Source organism: Oryctolagus cuniculus, chromosome 14, assembly GCF_051225735.1.
Source record: "Oryctolagus cuniculus isolate XC-2025 breed Fujian yellow rabbit chromosome 14, ASM5122573v1, whole genome shotgun sequence".
NCBI lineage: Eukaryota > Metazoa > Chordata > Mammalia > Lagomorpha > Leporidae > Oryctolagus > Oryctolagus cuniculus.
Genome location: NC_142880.1, coordinates 81,085,609 through 81,111,435, shown reverse-complemented (window position 1 = coordinate 81,111,435; position 25,827 = coordinate 81,085,609). Strand labels below are relative to the sequence as shown.

General features: G+C 42.3%; 1 protein-coding gene and 1 pseudogene across 6 annotated transcripts in view; one reads left to right on the top strand and one right to left on the bottom strand.

The window, feature by feature from the left end:
* The window catches only part of PDE4D (phosphodiesterase 4D), a 1,644,269-nt gene that overhangs the window by 11,969 nt on the left and 1,606,473 nt on the right, over positions 1–25,827 (top strand). The gene's annotated exons all lie outside the window — the stretch shown is intronic.
* Positions 444–11,143, bottom strand: LOC100351752 (U3 small nucleolar RNA-associated protein 18 homolog pseudogene; annotated as a pseudogene).

Genomic DNA, 25,827 nt, shown 5'->3' with positions numbered 1-25,827 from the left:
AAAATAGATGAAATTGTAGAGGAAGCACAATTAATAAAATATAAAAAGGGAAAGAATCCTTCCCCACCATTCTCTTCCACAGCCCATCCTGCAGTTCAAAGGAGTCTTTCTAGAAATAAAGAAATTTCACTTGTGATACTGTGTGCAAACTGGAACTGTGATATTGGCTTGATTTTCTTGTGCCTTTGGCATTGGGTAAGCACACTTCTTCAGTAATTTAACATTAGAGTGAAAAGATGGTTTTTACTTAACTTTTTTTTTAAAAGAAAGATTTATTTATTTAGACAGGCAGAGTGGACAGTGAGAGAGAGAGACAGAGAGAAAGGTCTTCCTTTGCTGTTGGTTCACCCTCCAATGGCTGCCGCGGCCAGCGTGCTGCAACGCACTGATCCGATGGCAGGAGCCAGGTACTTCTCCTGGTCTCCCATGGGGTGCAGGGCCCAAGCACTTGGGCCATCCTCCACTGCACTTCCCTGGCCACAGCAGAGAGCTGGCCTGGAAGAGGGGCAACCGGGACAGAATCTGGCGCCCCAACCGGGACTAGAACCTGGTGTGCCGGCGCCGCAAGGCGGAGTTTTAGCCTAGTGAGCTCCAGCGCCGGCCGAAAGATTTATTTATTTGAAAGGCAGTTACATCTGCTGGTTCACTACCCAAATGGCCACAACACTCAGCTGCACTGATCTGAAGCAAGGAGCCAGGAGCTTCCTCCAGGTCTCCCTCACTGGTGCAGGGGGTCCAAATACCTAGGCCATCTTCTTCTGCTTTCCCAGCTGTAGCAGGGAGCTAGACTGGAAGCAGAGCAGCTGGAACTCGAACCAGTGCCCATATGGGATGCCGGGACTGCAAGCGGCGGCTTTACCTGCTACACCACAGCGATGGCCCCTGTTTAATTTCTTAACAAGACTTTATTCATTCAGCAAAATTAGGAGTGGGTTGCCATAAACAGAAAGATGAATTAGATGTGGTTTCCTGAAGGAGCTTACGGTGTAGGAGATATTTATTTCATGTTTGCTGACCTTTTGGGATAATTCTGGAAGAGGAAGGGTTAACTTAATGGAGGAATGACCTAGCTGTAGTCTGAGTATATATAGAAAATACGGGGTAGAAGTGAGTAGTTTTCACTTGTTTGAAAGACAGACACATACAGACACACATACACACACACACACACACACACACACACAGAGAGAATTTTCCATCTGCTAGTTGATATCTCAAGTGCCAGCAATAACCAGGACTAGGCCAGGCTGAATCCAGGAACCAGGAACGTAATCCAGGTCTCCCATGTGGGTGGCAGGAACACAGCTACTTGGCTAAACATCTGCTGCCTCCCAGGGTCTGCATTAACAGGAAGCTGGAATAGCAATTGGAGCTGGGACTTGAACATAGACATTCTAATATAGGATTTGGACATCCTGAGCAACATCATTTTTTTATTCCTTAAGTTTTTATTTGAAAATATTTTAAATAATACATAAAAATATAAAGTTCAATGACACACATGGATTTAACAAGTTTTAACATTGCATAATTATTTTATATGTGAATATATATATATATGCACACACATCATTTTTCTGGAAATCAGGGATGCATATATTAATATCACAAAACATGGGTTTCATGACAAAGATCATAAAGTGAAGACAGAGGGGCATATTATTGTATAAGCAGTATAATTCAGTGAGGATAACCTTTACAAATATCTATATACTGAATAACATGGCATACACACATTTTTATAATATGTATATATAAACTTCGACATATGACAGAAAATATGTGGCATTTGTCCTCTGTGTCTGGCTTATTTCATTTAGCATAATAATCGCCAGTTTTATCCCTTTCATTGCCAATAACAGGATTTTGTTCTTTCTAATGGCTGAGCAATATGCCATTGCTTTCTTTTTCTTTTTTTTTTCAAACAAAAGCTGCCATGTGTTACTAAGACACTGCTGTTAACTTAAGCACAGCTGACTCTATCAATCATTATCCCTGTAGTATCACACATTCAGGAAAGTTTCTGAAAAGATGTAACAGGACAGGCTTCTCTTGTGGCTCAACTGGATTTCAAATAATCTCTTTAAAGTCTGAATAATGGTGCACCCTGTACATCAACAGCCTTGCCTTTCTCATTCCCTAAGGCAAAGTTTCCACTTCTGGGAGAAAAATCCAGAATGTGAACATGAGAAATATTCTTTTTAATGACTGGAAAGTTTGAAAATACTGTACAGGAAGGAAGGTGAACCAGTCTGACTGCTTCTTTCATTTCTTTCTGAAGCAATTGCCAAGATTTCTGTAGCAGGATTGAAGGTCATAAAAGTAACACCTGTCACCAAGTTCGTTATAGCTTTGATTGGCGTTGGGTTAGTTTCTTGGAGACAAGAATCTTGATTATATATGTTAACGACTCCACAATTGGAACCACAGGCCACATACTGTCCATTCCTAGATGCGTCAATGCTTAAACCATAGAAACTGCCCTCATCAACAAATCTGTTAAGGCATTTCCTAGATTTCACATCCCAAATATACCCTTCTCCATTCCCTAAAGAGGCAAATAGTCTCTTACTCTCTGAAGAGAACATGGACACTGCAACTCTCCCGTTCATTTTCATGCTACCAATCAGCTCTCTGGTCCTCACTGATAGCAAATGAAAATATCCAGCAACAGCATTTATAAGCAAGAAGAACCCATCTGGGGAGACTTCAAAGCTCCTTACTGTCTTCTCTTTCAAACCTCTCACTTGATGCACAGAGATTAATTGCCAGCTAGCATATCATAGACATAAAGAACCATGCTGTGGGTACTCAAGGCTCAAACCTCTTCTCCATTAGCACTAAAACAGACAGACTTAAAGATCGGAAACTTTTCCAAACAGATGCTCTGGATTTTAGGGTTTCTTTTTCCATCAACCTGAAGCAATGCCATGGCGTCGTCTAACCCAGCAACCAACACAAGCTGGGCGCCAGGATGGAACTGCATGGATGGGATCTGAGCAGTAATAGGCCCATCAGCATTGGCATGCTGGTAGCTCTTCGAGATTCCTCTTGGAAGAGAGGCTGATGTGGATATGACATTTCCAGTCCTCTGCAACAAATCATCTTCATCTTCACGCTCATCATCTGAAGGTGTTTTCTGCTTCTTATTCTCGGCCCAGGCTGGTACTCCCCCCATGGCATGCTGAAGTGCCTCTTGAAGTCTCTTCTGAAGTTTGTCTTTTCAAAGTTTACCTTCACTTGCATTTTTCATCAGATCTTTCTGAAACCAGTTGTTCACCATGTCAACCATTTCCTCATTTTCATCTTCTTTGTCCAACCAAACTGGCCACGCTGGCTTCTTTTGAGGTAGAAAATCACCTTTCGCTTCATTTTCCATTCCTGAGTCACTTGAGTCTAATGAACTTGGACCGGCGGCCCTGCAGGTGCCATGGTGTGCGTCCTCGTCGTCCTCAATGTTGCCAGAGGCCAGCTCCCCTACACGCGGCTCCAGCTCCAGCTCTGGTTTATCAGCCTCCGGCGTCAGGCGACTGCGCTGCCGGGCAGTCCCTCTTCGTCTGTCTGCTGGGTGGAGAGGCGGCCTTTCTGGGCGCCCCGCCCGTTCCCGCAATGGCTCCCTGGTCTGTCTTCATTTGGATCTTGTGATCCGGCTTCACTGTGGTTCTCCAGCCTGGTTTCATTTGCCTCCTTCAGCATCGCTGAGTTTGAGAAGAAATGCAGGCATAATGTGGAACCTCATGCTGCCATTGTTTTCATACATCACATTTTCTGTATCCAGTCATCCCTTGATGGGCATCTTGGTTGATTGCATACCGTTGCTATTGTGGATTGAGTTGTCATAAACACAGGAATGCAGGTATTTCTTTCATATGCTGACGTCAATACCTTTGGATATATTCCCAGAAGTTATGGGGTAGCTGGCTCATATGGTAGATCCATTTTATTTTTTGATGAATCTCTGTACAGTTTTCCACAATGCCTGTACTAATCTGCATTCCCACCAACAGGGTGTTAATTAGGGTTCCCTTGTCTCCACATCCTTGCCAGCACTTGTTATTTTTAAACTTTTGGATAACAGCCGTTCTAGCTGGAGTGAGATGATACCTTATGATTTTTGTTTTCATTTACCTGATAGCTAGTACATTTTTTGTGTGTTTATTGGCCATTTTTATTTCTTCTTTTGAAATATGTCTATTCAGATCCTTTGCCCATTTCTTAATTGATTTCTTTTGTTGTTGAATTTTTGCACTCTTTATATATTCTGGATATTAATGCTTTATGCATAGCTTGCAAATATTTTCTCCAATTCTGTCAGTTATTTCTTTACTGTGTTGATTATTTCCTTTGCTGTGCAGACGCTTCTTAGTTTGATATATCCCGTTTGTCTATTTTTGTCTTTATTGCTTGTGCTTTTAGGTCTTTTCCAAAAAAGCATTGCTTATGTTTTCCTCTAGTAGTTTCACAGTTTGAGGCCTTGACATTTAGATCTTTAATCCATTTTGAGTTGATTTTTGTATAGGGTGTAAGGTAGGGGTCTTATTTCAGACTCCTGCATGTGGAAATCCACTTTTCCTAACAGCTTATACTGGAGAGATTATCCTTTCCCCAGGAAATGTTTTTAGCACATTTTTCAAAGATAAATTGATTGTAAATATGTCAATTTGTTTCTGGGATTTCTATTCACTTTCACTGGTCTACCTATCTATTTTCATTCTAGTAGTTTGGTTCCCTTATATATAGACTCATGTCATCTGCAAACAGAGATAATTTGACTTCTTCTTTTCTTATTTGTATACCTTTTCTTTCTTTCTCTTGCTTAATGGCTCTGGGTAAAGCTTCCAGATCTAAACTGAGGAAGAGTGTCAAGAGTGGGGATCCCATGAAGGATCTCTGTGAGTGAGACTCCAGTGGAAAGAAGGGGCCAAAGAAAGAAGCACTTTTCTCTGAAGGGAGGAGAGAACTTCCACTTGCATGGCCCTGTCTAAATACCAATGGAGTTTGTGAACTCAAGAGGCTTCCATACCCTTGACAGCTCATGACAAGAGCCTCAGTTGATCACTGACATCAAAAATAAGAATTTCAATTGTTAAATCAACAACAGGAGTCATTGTGAACTTACACTCTATGTAGGATCTCTGTTCTTAAAGAGGTGTACTATGAGAATTAACGGTACAACTTGTATTCAAACTCTACTTTATACTTTGTGTGTCTGTATGGGTGCAAACTGTTGAAATCTTTACTTAGTTTAGAGTTGGTCTTCTGTATATAAAGTCAATTAAAAGTGAACCTTAATGAATAATGGGATGGGAGAGGGAGGAGGAGGTGGGATGGGAGTGGGGGTGGGAGGGTGGGAATGGGGGGAAAAACCACTATATTCCTAAAAGCTGTACCTATGCAATCTGTGTTTATTAAATAAAAGCCTTCTAAAAAACGAGTGGGCATCCTTGTGTGGTTCTAGATCTTACTGGAAATGCATGGGCTTGTCACATACAGCCTTTATGATGTTGTTAAATTGTTCTATATATTCCTTCTATACATGACTTGTCTAAGATTTTTAATCATGAATGGTGTTGTATTTCATCAAATGCTTTTTCTGCATCTGTTGAGATAATATGATTTTTGTCTTGCATTTTGTTCATGTGATATATCATGTTTACTGATCTACATGTGTTAGCCATCCCTGCATCCCTGTGATAAATTCCAGTTGGTCAGGATGGATGATCATTTTGATGTGCTATTGGACTCAATTTTCTTGTAATTTGTGGAAAATTTTTGCATATATGTCCATCAGAGATATTGATATATAGTTTTCTTTTTTTTGTTTTTGTTGTATCTTTGCTTCTGACATTAGGGTAATTATGTCTTCATACAATGTGTTGGGAAGGACCCCATCTCTTTCAGTTTTTGGAATAGTTTGAGAAGAATTAAGTTAGTTCTTCCTTAAAACTTTGGTAGCATTCAGTAGTGAAGCCTTCTTTTCTTTCACTAACGTTGGGGTTGGTTTGTTCTTGTTTTTCTAGGTCCTTGAGGTGCATTGTTAATTCATTTATTTGATATATTTTCATTTTTTTGATGTAGATACTTATTGTTATAAACCGTCCTCATAAACCTTCCTTGTAGCAATGCTGTTGCTATAGCCCATGAGATTTGATATGTTGTGTTTCCATTTTCATTGTTTCAAGGGATTTTTACTTTTCCCTTCCTATTTCTTCAATGACCCCTTGTTCATGTAAGAGTGCACTGTTCAGCCTCTAACTATTTGTATAATTGCTAGAGTTTTTTTTGTTGTTAATTTCCAAATTTATTCCTTTGTGGTAAAAAAACACATTATATTATTTCATTTTTTAAAATTTCTGGAGACTTGCTTTATGGCCTATTATATGGTTTATCATGGAGGATGTTCTATGATGAAAAGAATGTGTATTCTGTGTCTGTGGGATGGAATGTTCTGGAGATGTCTTTTAGGTTCATTTGGTCTATAGTGTAGGTTAACCTTGTTTTTATTGCTGTTGTTGATTTTTTGGTCTGGTTGATCTGTCCGCTGATAAAAGTAGGGTGTTGAAATCCTCCTTACTGTTGTATTGGAGCTTGTGTCTCTCTTTAGATTTATTATCATTTGTTATAAAACTGGGTTTGCTGGTATCAGGTGCATATACATTCATAAGGATCATATATTCTTATTGAAATAATCCCTTGTTCATTATATAGTGATCCTCTTTGTATCTTCAAATAGTTTTTGTCTTAAAGTCTGTCTGATAAAGTATGGCTGCTCTTGTTCATTTTTTTTTATTTTAATTTGCATGAAATACATGTTTCTATTCTTTACTTTCATCTGCATCTTTGTTTACTGGTGAAGTGCATTTCTTGTTGGCAGCATATAATTGGGTCTTAGTTTATTTTACAGTCTGTATATTTTAATTGGTGAATTTTGTGTTTTTACATTCAAGGTTATTACTGATAAATAATGATGTAGTCCTGCTATTTTTGCTCTAAAATTTCTGTTATTTTGAATACCTTTTGTCTTTTCTAGTTGACTTCATACAGTCATATTCTTTAATGATGCTGATCACCCTTCTGTGATTTTGTGTGTAGTATATTTTTAAGATTCATTTGTAACATTGGTCAAGTAGTGATGAATTCTTTCATTTTTGTTTGTCTTGAAAAGTCTTTATTTTACCTTCATTTATGAAAGAGATATTTACTGGTTGGCAGAATTTTTTTTCTTTTAGAACTTGGACTATATTTCTCCTTTCTTTCCTGATCTGTAAGGTTTCTGTTGAGAAATGTACTGTTAGTCTAATGGGAGTTCCTTCAGAAGTGACATTGCAAATTTTAGAATGCTCTATGTTTTAGTTTTGAATGATGGACTATGATTATTGTGGTGAGGTTCTTTTCTGATTATGCTCATTTGGGATCCTATGAGCTTCTTATATGTGGATGCCCATTTATTTCTTCATATTGGAGAAGTTTTCTGCTCTTATTTCAGGGATTAAGTTTTCTAAGCTGTTCTTTTTTCCCATTCTTTCAGAAATTCCCAAAACTTGAATATTAGTTCATTTGATGGTACCCTGGAGAATCCACTGTTTTCATCCATTTTAATTTCTTCTTCTCATTTTCTTGGCCTGAGCTAATTCTAAAGACCTGTCTGTAAGATCAGATAGTCATTATTCTTCTTGATCTTGTGTTAAGGCTTTCAGCTATATTTTTTTCTTGACTTATTTAGTACTTCATTTCTAATATTTCTGTTAGATTCTTTTTCAATATCTCTAAATCTGCTTAATTTCCCATTCATGTCCTGTATTGATTTCCTGATTTCATTTAACTGTTTATCGGTGTTTTCTTGTATCTCCTTGAGTAACCTTATGATCATTCTTTTGAATTCTTTCTCAGGCATTTCATCAGTCTTCCTCTCTTCATAGACTGCTACTGGGGCATTTGTACACAGCTTTTAAGGCACTATATTGCCATGCTTAATCATTTTTCTTATGCCCCTATGTTGATTCTTGCACATCTTCGGGAGAAAATTGTTTCTATAACTTTTGGAGGATGATTTTTGGTGATTGAAGACTTTTTCCTGAAGACGTGACTTTGAGAGTCAGTTTGATAGATTACTTTGACATTAATTCCAGTTGGATCCCGTAATATAGTCTCCCTATATCCTCTTCCCCCTTTTGGCTATAGTGGACATTAGCAGTTGTAGGAGCGTGTGGTTCCCCTGTGGCACAGCATGGCTGTAGGATTCCTGTCACACAGGTTTCCAGCTGACTCCTGAGAAAGTACTGGGATTGGGAGCTGCTCTACTGGTGCTGTGTGTATGGGCTTGGCACACAGACTTCTAGCCCCTACCCACGTCAGGAGCTGGAACTGAGATACCAGTGTTGGTTCTAGGAGTGGGATGGTATCATGGGCTTCTTGCCACCGCCTTACTTCTAAGCCCAAGAGTAGTACTAATAATGGGCAGGGGCCACACGTCTCACAGATGCTGTCTGAGAGAGTGGCCCAAGCAATATCTTAACTGCTGTGCCAAGCACCTGTGCCAGACGTTTACAGTTTCTTAGAAAATCATACTTCTTTTAAGAGCTGGAAAGAGTCGAAAGAGTCTCCAATTTTATTTATTCAGTTATCCTATCTTACTGATAAAGAAATAGTGGACCCAGAGTGTTATCGTGTTTATTTAATTTTCACAAAAACCTGAGACAGGAACCTGGAGTCTTTGGGACCAGAATCTAAATATCCACTCTCTCATTTTGGTGTATTTCTTATGCAGTATACTGATAAAAGATACTGGTTTTTAAAGTTGCTTGTACACAATTGGCAAATATATATTTTATAGCTGGCACAATAATCTATAAATATGGTTTTTAATGAAGATATGTGAATAAGATCTAAGATACACAGTGATGATCTAAAATCAACAGGAAAGGAATAAAATCCTCACCATTTCAGAAAATGTACCTCTAGTTCTTTAGTTCTCTTGACCAGTCTGTATACTAGTTTTGGTAACATTAGCTTCTACAATATATAAAATCTGATGTCTCAGTGGCTTACATGATTTCTCACTTAACTAAAGCCTAATGTGGTGTAGTAGTGCATTAGTAGATACCCAAGACTGGGTAACTTGGAAGAGGTTTGCTAAGCTCACAGTTCTGGATATTCAAGGGCATGGTGCAGGCGTCAGCCTGGCTCTGACGAGGACCTCATGATGCTCGGCATGTGTGAGAGTTTGAGTGGGAGGAAGAGATCATATCTGGAGACAGGAAGTCACAGGGCGATTCAAGAATCAGGCTCAAGCCTTTGTAAAAATCCCCTCTTAAGAACTCACTCCAGAGACCAGCATTTCCTTCTGAGGGCTGGGCCCCCAGAGACTGAAGGATTTCCCACTAGACCCTGCCTTTTCCAATACTGTCCCCTGGAACCATATCCAGACCTTAGCAAATGGATATTTCCACTGCACAGCTGCTTCGCACGCTTCGAGTGCTGTTCCTGTGATGCCCGTCTCATTACCCTGACCTCCCAGTTCCTGTGCCTTGGGCGCAGAAAGCACATAGATGCCCTTTCACTTGCTACTGACCAGAGAGTTTGGTTGTGTGGCCCCCTGCCAAGGCAGGCCAGGGCTGTAGTTCTATTTGCCCCCAGGAAAGACAGAAAGTTGATTTGGTGTTGTCCCAGCTGTAGCAAAGTGCCATAGACTGGGTGGGTTATAAGCTACAGAAATTCATTTCTCCTGGCTCAGGAGGCTGGAAGTCTGAGAACAGGACACCAACATGGTCAGGCTCTGGGGAGGACTCTCCCTGGGTTACAGATGGCTGACTCCTGGTCTCCTCACATGGTGGGAGGAGACTGGGCCTCATCCCTTCAGGGTGAGAACCACACCCACATTACTTAATTCCCTCCCAAAGACCTCACCTTCAGACACCATCACACTGGAGATTTGACGGCAGGATGACTTTTGGGGAGACATGCATATTCAGTCTACAACAGTGATTAACTAACACAATTTTGCCATACTGTTTTTTCCTGTTCTTTCTGTTCTTTCGACTGTCCATGTAGAATTTAAGTGTTTCACCAATAAGTTAAATAAAAAAGATAGTATTTACCATCTGTAAGAAATTATGGATACAATTTTCAATGCTTAATGTATTAAAATTTTTCCAAGACTACTAACGTGTAACTCTTTATTATTATTGTGGAGATTGCTATGATTTACCATTTATGTCATTTACTGTTTATGTCCTGGTAGTTCTGAGATATTTCTCTTTCTCCTTCTTGCCATCCTCTTCTGTGGGAGTATTTGAATCTCTTGCTTTGTAGTTTTATAAAAAGGTAGGGAGAAAACAAAAATTGGAAACCAATAACTGATCCAAACTGACTTGCTTCCTCAAGTCCCATGAGCGTTTTATAAACTTTGCAATAAATGCTAACTTTTTTTTGTGAACAACTGCTTTTACAGTAGCAATTTGTTGAGAACCTTTTCTTGCATGATGTTAAGCAAATGGTGGAAAGAACATAAGCTTGGTTCACAGCCTCTCTATTTTCTAGAAGTTAAAAGATTCTTCTATGCTTGAAACTTCTAGGGATTAGCAAAAATATTCACATCACAAATGAAAAAAAGAGCACCAATGCCTATTCAGTAACAAAAATATATTTTCAGATTATTACTATTTTAAAAAACTCTCCGGACACTTAACAAAATATCATAAACCAATTTTAGACCTTTACTTTGGATATGTTAAGTTCAAATATTTGTGTTGGGTGTTAAGCCAATCATAACCTCAGTTATTTTAGCAACCAAATTATTATTTTTCTTCCATATAAACCAAATTTACAGTCAAGTCATTTGTGAAATAAAGACAACACACAAAAATCTGTTTTAATCTTCAGGTCCTGACCTAAAAAAAGTAGGAAGACTAATTCATGTCAGATCCTCATATTTTTCTGATTGAACTATAAGTGCCTAAAAATAATTTTCCCATAACTTCATTTACTTGTTTATTTTCCTGGCTCATTGCAAGAACAGTTTTAAATGCAACAATGTAAAAAGAGTAAAATCTTCTCATCTAACAGCCAAGCAATCTTTTTATTTTAGTAGAACTGAACAAAAATAATAGGCACAGTGTTACCCTGAGGCGTTAAATCCTGCCATGTTTCAGTCGTTGGACTCTGGAGGTTGCGTTATATTTAGTAGAGGTTTGTTTGGTCATATTCTTAGTCTTTGACCACAGGCAGTTCACGTAAAGTAACACTGAGTGTGGTCGTTAAACCCATGGTCTGCGGAGCCAGATTGTTTGGATTCAGGACCCGGTTCTATCACACAGAGGCTAAATTACTCTGGACAAATTACCTAATCTCTGTGTACCTCCATTTTCTTATCTGAAAAATGGGATCATAATGGTACTTACCTGATTGGGTTGTTGTGGAGATTAAGTCAATCAATATACGTAACACACTCGGATTGATGCATGTTTCATGATAAGTACTTTTTAAATGTTTGCTTTCCTACTACTATCTGGGGAAGTGATTATATCATTAAATGTGTTTTCCAGATAGCTGAAGTTATTCCATCAGTTTCAGAACTTCTAGGCGCAGCCAAATTTTGTGGCTCTTTCCAGATGGAGATGCCACATCTCTGTGTTTCTTCTGACTTAAAGAGATGAGGTGGACACTGCGTTGGTGATTCAGAATCATCAATGCCCATGGAAAATGGCACCTGGATTTGTGTGAGCGATATGGAATCAGGTGATACTGAGATGATTAAGATGACATTGAGGCGCTCAGGGAGGGCGTTTCGCCCCAACTCCTACTGGTCCCGCTCTTCAGTTCTCTATGTTCTAAATGAATTGGGCCTATGATACTGGCCCATGCTAACCCCTGCCTTACATTTCTGCTGCTGTTTTGCTATAGATTACAAACAAGAAAGAGCTGAATTTCTAAACCTTGTGTCATAAACGAGAGAACAGACATTTGCTCAGGGTGGTGATGCTGCCCTGAGAGTAAATAAGAGCATGAGTATATTTTTTTCCTTCTGGGTGAAAAGTTATGTTTTAGAGCAGGGATTGGCAAACTTGCTGCCCATGGGCAAAATCTGTTTTGCATAAATAAAGTTTTATGGGGAACCAGACACACTCATTTGTATATCATCTCCTGTTGCCTTCACCCTTTGAGTGTAGGGTTGGGAGTTGTTGCAGAGACCATGTGGCCTACAGAGCCATGTGGTCTTCTACAGGAAGTTTGTCAAACCCCATTCTAGAGCTTTAAAATTGGGCAGAACCCAGCTTCCTGGGAGGCAGCCATTGATGGCTCAAGTACCTGCCACCCATAAGGGAGACCCAGATGGAATTCCTGCCTTCTGGCTTCAGCCTAACCCAGTCCTGGCTGTGACAAGCATTTGAGGAGTGAACCAGTGGATGGAAGATGTATTTCTTTCCCTGTCTCTCTTTCTCTTTCAAATAAAGAAATAAAGTTTTTTTTTCTTTAAAGATTTATTTATTTATTTGACAGGCAGAGTTACAGAGAGAGAGAGTGTCGCTCCCCCTCTTCGTGGAGGAACGACACAGGACCCTGTGCTGTTCTTTTGTCTGCTTGGCCCTTCCCGGGTTTGCTGCTGGTTCTTCCTGGGTTGGCTACCGTCCCTTCCACCTCCGTGGAAGGGCGGTTCCCCCTGCCACTTTCCCCACTTCCGCGGGGGAGCGGCACACCACCGGCCGGCTCTCTCGGGGGCTGCTCAGATGTTCCTCAGATGTTCTTGGTGCATGTTGTCTCTCTCCTCCTTTATAGTCCTCTTCCACCAATCCCAACTCTGCTACCCACACGCCGAGTACGCTGCTCTCCTCCAATCAGGAGCAGGTCCTGCTGCTTATTGGTTGAACTGGAGGCAGCTGTGTAGAAGCTGTTTCCTCCTCTCCCAGCGCCATATTGTGGGAGAACAGATGCATAGAATAAGTCTTAATTCGAGTAACAGTCTAGTCCGAGTTGCTCCCCACAAGAGAGAGTGAGAGAAAGAGAGAGAAATCTTCCATCCACCGGTTCACCTCCCAATTGGCCACAAAGGCCAGAGCTGGGCTGAACCAAAGCTAGGAGCCAGGAGCTATTTCTGGGTCTCCCATGGAGGTACAGGAGCCCAAGCACTTGGGCTACCTTCTACTGTTTTCCCAGGCTATAGCAGAGAGCTGGATTGGAAGAGGAACAGCCGGGACTTGAATTGGCGCCCATATGGGATGCCAGTGCCACAAGCAGAGGCTTAACCTACTATGCTAGCTACAGTGCCAGTCCCCAAAAATAAAAGGTTTTTTTCTTTTTTGTTAAAATGGGACTGAGTCCAAAATGAATGGAATATTACTATAGCTTATAGTTGCAGCTCACCTGGTTATTCAATTATTGTAGCACTCTATCCCCTATATTTTTAAGGAACAAGCATTTCTTGCAGTAGCCTATGTTTGTTATAGAAGAAGCAACAGCTCACTGTAGCACATGTAGAACTTCAGGAGGAGGTGGAAGTGTGATGGCTCAGCAAAGTTGTATGGGGGACTCTACACTTCGGTATTTGCTGCCCTTTGCACGTAGCAGGATGTGAAATTAGGTAGCTTTTGGTTGGCTCCTAGAAATGTTATCAGTGGAGGCCACCGCTGTGGTGTAGCAGGTAAAGCTGCTGCCTGCAGTGCTGGCATCCCATATGGGGATCAGTTTGAGACCCACCTGCTCTACTTCTGATCCAGCTCTCTGCTATGGCCTGGGAAAGCAGTAGAAGATGGCCCAACTCCTTGGGCCCCTGCGCCTGTGTGGGAGACCCAGAAGAAGCTCCTGGCTCCTGGCCTTGGAACAGCACAGCTCTGGCCATTGTGGTCAGCTGGGGAGTGAACCAGCAGATCTGTGACTCTCCTTTTCTCGCTGTATAACTCTGACTTTCAAATAAATAAACAAATGTTAAAAAAAAAAAAAAGAAGAAATGTTACCAGTGGAAGCTGTTTTTTTTCCACACAGATGTTTAAAGTGAATGGAAATAGCCCCATTGTCATTGTCTTTTTTCTTACACACGTCTGTATTCTTCTCCTTCTCATGCATATTGTTGGTCTTTATCTTTCCCATGAAAACTCTCTGCCTCCAACATGGTATTTGTGGGAACACACAGTGTAAGGGAGAGGGAAACCTCAGGGCAATTTCCTTTCCACCTCCAGCCTCAGATTCCTGGCCTGGCGAGGGAGGTAGGAATCCAGGCTCTCCTGGCACACAGGGAGAACTGGATGGGACCAAGCGGACAAGAAGACTCTGCCGGGTCTGTCGTCACCTCTGTCTTGGACGATGTTCCAGTGTGGTCCACTTTGTTCTTCTGCGAAGCTGTATATGTTTGCAGAACAGAACATCAAATCAAAGCGGTTCTGCATGAAGGGTGCCTGTGGGCTGTGCTGGCTGTGTCTGAGAGCATGAAGGGCGTGGGAGAGACAGACTCTTCCTGTTGCTTGAGTGTGCCCTGGGTGTCTGCTCTGCGATGCACTTCTCGCATGTGAAAGTTTGTGCTCGGTGCTGAGCTCTCACGAACTATGCAAAGGAGGAAAGGGAGAAGGAAGGCCTTGGAAGGCGGACATACAAGCCGGTGCCTATGCCAGGAACCGGAGTCTGCGTGGAAAGAAATCATTGCTGGCTTCTTATTGCCTAAAGCTCTTTAAGTGGATTTGATATGTAGTCAGGAAGGTTCTTAATTTTTCTTAAAAGATTTACTTATTTATTTTGAAAATTGGAGTTACAGAGAGAGAGGAGGAGGGAAGGAGTGGGGAGAGAGAGAGAGAGAGAGAGAGAGAGAGAGAGAGAGAGAATGAGAGTGAGAATATCTTTAATCTGCTATTTCACAGCCCTGATGGCTGTGATGACCACGGCTGAGTTAGGCAAAAGCCAGGAGTCAGGAGCTTCATCCCGGTCTCTCACATGGGTGCAGGGGCCCAAGCACTTGGGCCATCTTCTGCTGCTTTCCCAGGCACATTAGGAGGAAGCTGGGTCAGAAGTGGAGCAGCCGGGACTAGAACCAGCGCCCATATGGGATGCTGGTTTCACAAACAGCAGCTTAGCCTGCTATTCCATATCTCTGGCCCCAGGAAGGTTCTTAATTTTTTTTAAAGTTAAAAGCAGGAACAGCTTCATTTAATGAAAGCAGACTCTAGTGCTGTGGAAGTCAGAAATCCCCCGCAATGAAGCTCAAGTGGGATTACTGGAGGGTGATGACAACATATGTGGTTCTGTTTTGTTCTTTCTGGAACCCACAAAGAAAACCCACAGTCTACTCGGTGTAAGGCAGTCATGCCTATGGTTTCATGATTGAAGGGATGCTGATTGTTTTTAATTGAAATTGTATTGAACATATTTCCTCCTTGTCTTGCTTCTAAATCATTCCAAAAAATTCAGATCTGTTTTGATTAGATTATTTGTCATTTTAGTCCTTCTGACTTTTAGGTTATATATTTAAAAATTATGATCTTGATTTTTAATTTAGGGAGACCCCATCCCTTCTCTACTCAATACCCTTTCTCTTCTTTTTAAGATTTATTTATTTGAAAGACAGAATGACAGAGATGGAGAGACAGACAGATAGACACAACTTCCATTTTCTGATTCACTCTCCAATTGCAGCACAGCCAGGGCTGGGCCAAGCCAAAGTCACAAACCAGGAATCCCATCCTCATCTGCCACAGCGACCCAAGTGTCTGGACCAAATCTTCCAAGGCATAGCAACAGGAAGCTGGATCCGAAGCAGAGAAGCTGAATTAACATTTGAATATGGGATACAGGGGTCATAAGTGGCACTTCACTTGCTGCATTACAATGCCAGCCTGCAACGTGGGTTCATCTCTTGGAGGGGAATTATTCAAGTTGTGTCCTCTAAAGCTTAGTTTGTTAACATGGCGACCCGAGACTGCTGTCACAGGTCCCCTATTCAGGTGGGGAGCTCCGTGGATCTTAGCCAGGCTCTGATTCTTCTCCTGCGTGTGTAAGAGGCTGTGGCTGGGAAGCTCCACCTCCTCTTGGCACGTCTCGTGTTCCCAGCAGGCCAGTTGGGGATGTTCTCACGGCAGTGTCTGGGGTCCAAGAGTGGACAAGCGCAGTCAGATGAAAGGGTCGCTGACAACACGCAGGCCCTGCTCCGGTGCATCTGTGGCCCGTTTGCTAACACCCCTCTGGCAAAAGCAAGGCATGGCGGGACTCCGAGTCAGAGGGGAAGAGTGCACAGTTCCGAGGGTGGGCCATGCAGCCCAGGAGGCGAGTCCCTGGGGCCATGCACTCCGTCTACCTCCCCGAGGTCTTTGCACTTGTTTTCTCCATCTCACCACCTCTCTTTTGGTGGTTTTGCTCTTTGTTAGTACTTCCACACATGGCGACAAAACAAAATATTTAACTCTGTCTGCTTTTTGGTATTTGTTTTTAAGGCTTGGCAAGGGAGTAGGTTGTCATTATAGGCTAAAATAAAAATTTTTATTTATTTACTGAAACACTTCTTTATATATCCCCCTTTTGAACCAAATTAAGCATTATAAACCCTTGAGTAATGTGACTCGATCTTTTTCAGTTCTCTCCATGAGTTCTGCTCTGTCTCCAGCCCGTTTCTGTATTTTGGGCCCAATATCCCGGCAGCGTTTGGTGGCTGAGTCTGCGGGTTTTTATGTCTTGCTTTCACATGGTCTTGCTCTTTGCTTTTCCCTTTCTGAGACTCCATGTTTGCATTCCCTACTGCCCACTCTCTGTGTCCTGGAGAAACTTCACACTGAACGTGATTCAAAGAATGTTCGCTTTCCACTCTTTGCCCCTTCACTCAGGCTTTCAAACAGCAAATATTTGTTGGGTCACTTCCATCCTAGTTCCGGCATCGTGCAGGTCCCCTGGGGCTTATAATCTACTGGGGCCTGACAGACCTTAAACAAGTGCTTGAGCACATACTTGAATGTTTGCCAGTGATAAGTGCTATAGAGGAATAAAGCAAGGGGAGTGGAAGGGGAGTGATGTTGGAGGTGTGTATTTAGAACAGATGTTCAGGGAAGGCCTCTGAAGTGAGCTGGAGCCCTGAAGGTCTGGGCAAAGGGGCTGCCAGCAGGGGGGAGGCTCAATGTGAACCCAGTGCTGCTGCAGCCATACTGCGGGGGAGGGGGGGAGGCCACAGGAAATCCAGGGGGCTGGGGTGGGAACAACCAGGGCCTGATGAGGTAGGGCCTTCTGAGGCCACGGTCGGATCCTTGCATTAATTCTAAGTGCAGTGATAGTTCATTGGTGGATTTGGGGCAGGGGAGAGATGTGATGGGTCTTCTGGCTGCCTTATAGAGAGCTGGCTTTAGGAAGGCAGAGGTAGGAGTTGGGAAACCATGGCACTCGAAGGGGATGCCGAGGGACTGTTTGGAGCTTGTGAGAGGATGGCAGACTCTGGAGCTCTCCAGAGATGGTTTCATTTAAATAAACTAAATTTAGGGATTGAGATTAGCTCTGCAAAGTCGAGCATCTGGAGACGTGTTTCCCAAAGCAGATCCAGCAAATTTCTAGTGACATCTCAATTCCTTTTAGGTGCTGTGTCACACAAATGGTCTGTTAATAGATACCCATGATTTTAATGTGTATTAGGAAACATAAAACTTGCAAATTAACCTGTGAATTTACAGTTATTATTTGGAGTGAGGATGAAGCATTGAGTATAGTGCAGAGCTGAGGGCAGAAATAATACAAATTGTGAGGACTCTATCTCAGTGGCTAGATTACGACACATTGCATTGTTCATAAGTGTTCTGAGTGGTGGTGAATGGGTGGTTTTAAGGTAGTGGGCACTCATAATTAGCTGTTACCAAGTATTGATTGTCTATTGAACATGTGGTTCTGTATCAGGTAGATGATATTCCACTCAGCTGTCAGTGCAACCCTGTGTGATATGGGTGGTAAAATTTTATCTTCATTTAACAGATGAAAGCATTTCATAGAGAATAAACTTGTTCTAGGAAGTCTCTGAGTTTGAGATGCTGCAAGGTTATAAGAGTAATGTGTTGTTCTGGTAGATTCTCTGCAAACAAAGAACTTAGTCTGTTTTATATGCTAATGTATTCTCAGAACGCAGAATAGTTTCTGACATAAGAATGAAACAAATAAGAAGAGTTCTTTTATTTAATTCAAGAGTGGAGGATTTTTGTTTTCCTTAATGGAGAATGAGTTTGAGCAAGTAGTGTAACCACCTGAGGTTTCATGGGAAAAATGGCATTTGGGACAAAAGAGTTACTTATTGTGTCCTCCAAATATAGGTTTTCCCACTGTGCAAACCTTGGCCTTCTATTGTTCTCTTTATTTTCCCTTAAGGATCTTAGCCTCTCTTCAGGCTGTAACTACGTGTCCATCTCCCAGATGTCAAACTTTGATCCTGGGATGGGCATTTGGGAAGTGAACCAGTAGATGGAAGATCTTTCTCCTCCCTCTCTCCCCCTCCCTCTCCCTCTCCCTGTCACTCTGCCTTTCAAATAAATAAATAATAAATACATCTTAAATAAAACTTTGATTCTAAATGCTAATCGTAGAATCAGTAAACCTGCTATCAAATTTGCAGCCACTTTAGGGTGACGTATCCTCAGATAAGTGATACAACCTCCCTAGAGCTTCAGTCTCTGTCAGTAAAAGGAAGAACTGGAGGAATCTGGGCCCTGATCTGATGAAGTCCTGTGTTCACCAGAAGAAAGCGAGTCATGAAGTATGTGAAAGCAGGCAGCAGTAGAGGGTGGAGACATCAAAAGCAGGTGCAATTGAATTTCCTTTCCTTTTGAGCACCCTTGTTTTCCTTCCTACCTAGAACTTTCTAAGGGAATAAAAAACTAAATGTGGCAACATTTTTTTAAAAAAAGCTTATTATTTGTTCCCTTAACGAAATTAAAAGGTAAAGTTTTGAACGCAAAACACTCAGACTCCTGGGTGAAGCTCAGCAGGTACCAAGGAAAGTGTCCCTTACACCAGGGCTGTGCAGAGCATGCTGGGAGATGACCAGCAGGCAGAGTGGGACACGCTGGATCTCCTGAGAGGAGGGGCTCCTAGACAGGGAAGGACCTTCCCAAAGGAACATTGTTCCAGGGTAAGGGGAGTCTGGGTACAGGTGGAGGGTGGGTGTGAGGGTGAGGAGCAGGCCAGAATGAGAGCTTCCCCTGTTAGGTGCTCATGGCCGCAGTCACTGCATTTTCCTGGTCTCCTTGAATCTGCAGCCCTCAGTGCCTGATCAGCCCTGGCAGCACAGAGTTTTTGAGGTATGAACTATGTAATTTCTACAAAATCATGCCATTGTGGGTGAAGGGCTTAAGGATGAAAACCACGTTATTACCAGCCTCTGCAAACTCCTAATCTGATGGTTGAAAGATGCAAAAGTAAAATCTCCAGTGCAAAGCTGCATGGAGGTAAGGATTAGGATCTGAATGTTTGTGTCCCCACAGATTCTTGTGTTGGGTCTTAATCCCTAGTGTAGCCGGAGAAGAGGCAAAGCTTTTGGGAGGCGATGAGGTCATGCGGCCTCTGCCCTCATGAATGAGATTAGTGTCCTTATAAAAGAGGCTAAAAAGGAGCTGGCTTGCCCCTTCTGCCGTGCGAGAATCCAAGGAATGTACTGTCTTTGTGGAAGGGGCCCTCACCCAGCAGTGAATCTGTTGGCATCCTGATCTTGGGCTCCACAGACTCCAAAACTGTAGGAAACACATTTCTTTTATTTGTAAATTACCCCCTCCAATTTACTTGATTATAGCGACCCAAACCAATTGAGACCATGCACCAAATACAGGGACCCACGCTTGCTTTGGGAGGGGAGAGTAAGGTACATAAATTCCAACTGGGTGGATCTGGGAGAATTTGGATTTGGAAGAAAGAGGATTCAGATTAGGCCTTGGGGAAAGTATGTGACTTTGCTGTTTATCTTTAGGAAGAAAGAGGGTTCCAGTCTAGATAAAGGAAACAGCTTCTTGGATGGCATAGACACACGAGATATCTGGGGGAGCTGGGTTGAAGTTGGGAGCATGGCAAACTGAGCAGTGGATTGGGAGAGTAAGGAAAAGATGCCAGGAGACTGGAATGGAGGGGCAGGAGGGGAGGTGACACCAGCCTTACATGTCAGCTGAGCCCTTTGGACCTCACTGGGGCTGTATGGTGAGACTTTGACACCTGGTGAGGAGTTCTGGGTGTTGGAGTAGCAGAAGGGGGCTATGATCGGGTCTGTGTGTGCCAGGGATAGCAAAGAGAATGGTTAGCTTTTTTTTCCCCTCCAAGGATTTATTTATTTATTTGAAAGTCAGAGCTACACACAGAGAGGGAGAGGGAGAGAGGGAGAGAGGGAGGGAGGGAGAGAGGGAGAGAGGGAGAGAGAGAGAGAGGGAGAGAGGGAAGTAGGGAGGGAGGGAGAGAGGGAGAGAGGGAGAGAGATCTTCCATTCATTGGTTCACTTCCCAAATGGCTGCCACAGCTTGGACTGGGTCATGCAGAAGCCAGGAGCCTGGTACTCCATCTGAATCTCCCACATGGATGGCAGGGGTCCAAGTACTTGGGTCATATTCCGCTGCTTTTCCCAAGTGCATGAACAGGGAGCTGAATTGGAAGCAGAGCAGTTGAGACTGATACCTGCACTCCTCTGTGGGACGCTGGCATTGCAGGCAGCGACGTAACTGCTGTGCCAGGATAGACTTTGCCCTTATTAGCTGCATGACTCAGGAAATTACATAGGTTGATTGTGCTTTGGTTTTTTCATCTGTTAAATGGGAATAACATTCTACTTGCCTCACAGTGTCTTGTCAGCATTAAATGAATTATTATTTGTGATGTGCTATATTATAAGCCTTCCTGATATGTGGTAAGTACTATGTGTTGATTGAATCAATATAAATAAATCGATTTCCCTATTTTTGTGTAACGATTCCTCAGCAACAAAGCTAGGTGTTAAGTACTATTACTATTATTATTATTACTGACTGGGGTTCAGGTGTTACATGGTTTGCCCAAGGTCATAAAACTGTTGGTATAGAAGGCTGTCACTCTGTTCTACACAGAGGTCATCCTCAGGCTGTCTACATGACACATCCCATAGGCAATGGAAATGGGTTGTAACTCATATTGAGGCAAGGACTAGGTCTGAAAGTCTTTGTTAAACAGAATCGATTGTGGAAGACTCGGGATGTAGGCAGTTGCTCAGAGAGAGGCTGCAGAAGACAAGAGTGAATGCTGGGAGATGTTGCCTGTGGGCTGGGTGTAAACAGAGGAGCTGGAGAATGAGGCTGAGTGGCTGAGAGGGCAAGGAAGAGATATGGGAGTTAAGGAGAACCTGCCCATTCTTTGGAAGTTGAAGGATGTCAAATTCAGAGCAACAGTGAGTCCCTTGGTGACCTTAGTGAGAATGGTTTCATTGGCTTGGTGAGGGCAGAAGTCTGTTTGGGGCGGGAGGAGGCCCAGGAAGAGAATGGGAAGAGAGACAGATTCCATAAATGCCAACTGTTCTCTCAAGAAGCTAGGCAATGAGAAGAAGGAGAACCTTAGGAGAAGCGGTGGGAAGAAATGGTACTTGTTCAATAGAGGCAACTGTCTTTGTTATCCAAGAGGGAGGGGCAAAGCTTGAATATGCAGGAGAGAGCAGGGTGGCAGGGAGAAGATCCAGAGCATGGCAGGAGGAACAGGGACACAGTTTTCAGATCGGATGGAAGAGAGAGACTGTGTGATGACCTCCAATGTTTAATGTGGAGGGAGGGAAATTTGAGATCATTCGGTTAAAATCACCTCCATCTTTGTTGCATGTTTAATGAAGCTATTTATTCAGAAATTCAGAAATATATTTGAGGATGTGAAAGGATTGGAGAAAACTGGGTGGCATATTAGAAGAGAAAAGGGAGTGGGGGTAGTCTAGTGGTGGCTAATGCTTAAGATGTGGTGTGGTTCTATGAGGTATTCTTTCTCCAGTGCCACCCTGAAGTGGAGGCAGGAAAAAATGCATTGGGTCATCGAAGGAAGTATTTTCATGGAAGGTCAGCCGAGCTAGGCAGTCTAAGGCCATAGAGAATTTTGCTGGAAATAGCTGGTCACGGGCTGTGAAGGTAAGAGGAGATGAATAGGCGAAGTTAATGCTCCCCAAGCTTTTTCTGTGAAATAGTCATCATTGCAGAGAACAAAAAAAGCTTACTTCTGGGCTTGGTGGTGGTAGTGGTGGGGGGTATTTGTGAGGGTCGGGGAGGGGAGCGGGATCTGGCTCAAAGAAGCCAGTTAGAAGTTTGCAAACTCTAAAGCTTTCTCTTTTAAAATAATTTATTTATTTATTTGTTTGAAAGAGAGAGAGAGAGAGAGAGAGAGATCTTCCATCTACTAGTTCACTCTCCAAATGCCCACAAAAGCTGATGCTAGACCAAGCTGAAACTAAGAGCCTGGAACACAATCCAGGTCTCCCACGTGGCTATTGGGACCCAAGTACTGGCTGTCTCCCAGGGTGTTCATTAGCAGGCACCTGGCATTGGAAGCAGAGCCAGGACTTGAGCCCATGCACTCCCATATGAGACTGCAGTGTCTTAGCCATCCTGCTCCAAATGCCTGCCACAGTTTTATTTTTTTTATTTTTTTTTTAACTTTTATTTAATGAATATGAATTTCCAAAGTACGACTTATGGATTACAATGGCTTCCCCCCCATACCATCCCTCCCACCCACAACCCTCCCCCCTCCCACTCCCTCTCCCCTTCCATTCACATCAAGATCCATTTTCAATTATCTTAACATACAGAAGATCAGCCTAGCACACATTAAGTAAGGATTTCAACAGTTTGCTCCCACACAGAAACATAAAGTGAAAAATAATAGATGATTTTTTTAAATGATGATGAAATCAGATCAGACCTATTGTCATGTTTAATCCCAGTGAGAGTCAAGTTGGGAATTGATAATTTTTTTTTTTTTTACAGAAGATCAGTTTAGTATGCAAAAGATTTCAACAGTCTGCACCCCCATAGAAACACAAGGCGAAATATATTGTTTGAGTACTCGTTATAGCATTAAATCCCAATGTACAGCACACCAAGGACAGAGATCCTACATGAGGAGTAAGTGCACAGTGACTCCTGTTGTTGACTTTACCAATTGACACTCCTGTCTATGGCATCAGTAATCTCCCTATGCTCCAGTCATGAGTTTCCAAGGCTATGGAAGCCCTCTGAGTTCTCCGACTCTTATCTTGTTTAGACAAGGTCATAGTCAAAGTGGAGGTTCTCTCCTCCCTTCAGAGGAAGGTACTTCCTTCTTTGAAGACCTGTTCTTTCCACTGGGATCTCACTCACAGAGATCTTTTTGCCAGAGTGTCTTGGCTTTCCATGCCTGAAATACTCTCATGGGCTTTTCAGCCAGATCGGAATGCCTTTAGGGCTGATTCTGAGGCCAGAGTGCTATTTAGGACATCCGCCATTCTATGGGTCTGCTGAGTATCTCACTTCCCATGTTGGATCACTCTCCCCTTTATTTATTCTATTGGTTAGTGTTAGCAGGTACTAGACTTGTTTATGTGCTCCCTTTGACTCTTAGTCCTTTCATTATGATCAATTGTGAACTGAAATTGATCACTTGGAATAGTGAGATGGCATTGGTACATGCCACCTTGATGGGATTGAATTGGAATCCCCTGGTATGTTTCTAACTCTACCATTTGGGGCAAGTCAGCTTGAGCATGTCCCAAATTATACATCTCTTCCCTCTCTTATTCCCACTCTTATGTTTAACAGAGATCACATTTCAGTTAATTTTCAACACTTAAGAATAAATGTGTGACAATTACAGAATGAAACCAGTCATATTAAGTAGAACAGACAAACAAAACTACTAAGAGGGATAATGTATTAAGTTGTTCATTAACAGTCAGGGCTATGCTGATCAAGTCACCGTTTCCCATAGTGTCCATTTCACTTCAGGAGGTTTCCTTTTTGGTGTTCAGTCAGTTGTCACCGATCAGGGAGAACATATGGTATTTGTCCCTTTGGGACTGGCTTACTTCACTCAGCATGATGTGTTCCAGATTCCTCCATTTTGTTGCAAATGACTGGATTTCATTGTTTCTTACTGCAGTATAGTATTCTAAAGAATACATATCCCATAATTTCTTTATCCAGTCTACCGTTGATGGGCATTTAGGTTGGTTCCAGGTCTTGGCTATTGTGAATTGTGCTGCGATAAACATTAGGGTGCAGACCGCTTTTTTGTTTGCCAATTTAAACTCCTTTGGGTAAATTCCAAGGAGTGGGATGGCTGGGTCGAACGGTAGGGTTATCTTCAGGTTTCTGAGGAATCTCCAGACTGACTTCCATAGTGGCTTGACCAGTTTGCATTCCCACCAACAGTGGGTTAGTGTCCCTTTTTCCCCACATCCTCACCAGCATCTGTTGTAGGTAGATTTCTGTATGTGAGCCATTCTAACCGGGGTGAGGTGAAACCTCATTGTGGTTTTGATTTGCATTTCCCTGATTGCTAGCGACCTTGAGCATTTTTTCATGTGCCTGTTGGCCATTTGGATTTCCTCTTTTGAAAAATGTCTATTGAGGTCCTTGGCCCATCTCTTAAGTGGGTTGTTGGTTTTGTTTTTGTGGAGTTTCTTGATCTCTTTGTAGATTCTGGTTATTAACCCTTTATCTGTTGCATAGTTTGCAAATATTTTTTCCCATTCTGTCAGTTGTCTCTTCACTCTCCTGACTGTTTCTTTTGCAGTACAGAAACTTCTCAATTTGATGCAATCCCAATAGTTGATTTTGGCTTTGACTGCCTGTGCCTCCCGGGTCTTTTCCAGAAATTCTTTGCCTGTGCCAATATCTTGAAGGGTTTCTCCAATGTTCTCTAATAACTTAATGGTGTCAGGACGTAGATTTAGGTCTTTAATCCACGTTGAGTGGATTTTTGTGTAAGGTGTAAGGTAAGGGTCTTGCTTCATGCTTCTGCATGTGGAAATCCAGTTTTCCCAGCACCATTTATTGAATAGACCGTCCTTGCTCCAGGAATTGGTTTTAGATCCTTGGTCAAATATAAGTTGGCTGTAGATGTTTGGGTTGATTTCTGGTGTTTCAATTCTGTTCCATTCGTCTATCCATCTGTTTCTGTACCAGTACCATGCTGTTTTGATAACAACTGCTCTGTAGTATGTCCTGAAATCTGGTATTGTGATGCCTCTGGCTTTGTTTTTGTTGTACAAGATTGCTTTAGCTATTTGAGGTCTCTTGTGCCTCCATATGAATTTCAGCATCATTTTTTCTAGATCTGAGAAGAATGTCTTTGGTATCTTGATTGGGATTGCATTGAATCTATAAATTGCTTTTGGGAGAGTGGACATTTTGATGATGTTGATTCTTCCAATCCATGAGCATGGAAGATTTTTCCATTTTTTGGTATCCTCTTCTATTTCTTTCTTTAAGATTTTGTAGTTCTCATCAATATCTATGATATTTTTGAATATGAGATAGAATAGTGAATTGTTATTGAGTAAAATAGATACCTACAAAATATATGCCCTGTTTCTCCATGATTCGAGATGGGAGTTGGGTAGGGATGTATGTGCTTTTTTAAGAAGCCTGAGGGGAAAAAAATAAGAGTAGAATCAACTGAAGAGAACAGTGAAGGGACAGGTGCAGTTAAGTTGGGAAAGAATATGAAAGGTGGAAATTTTGAGGTTGTAGCTAGAGAGGGGATTTGAAAATGTCAGATCTTGAAAATGAGACAATTCCAGGTGACAACGGTCCCCAAGGGTGGTCTGTGATGGGCATGGAGGGAAGAGGGGCTGCTGGGGATGATTCCAGTCTCACTGGGTTGCTCCTGGCTTAGATTCCCAATGCGAAAATTTCTCTCATGGCA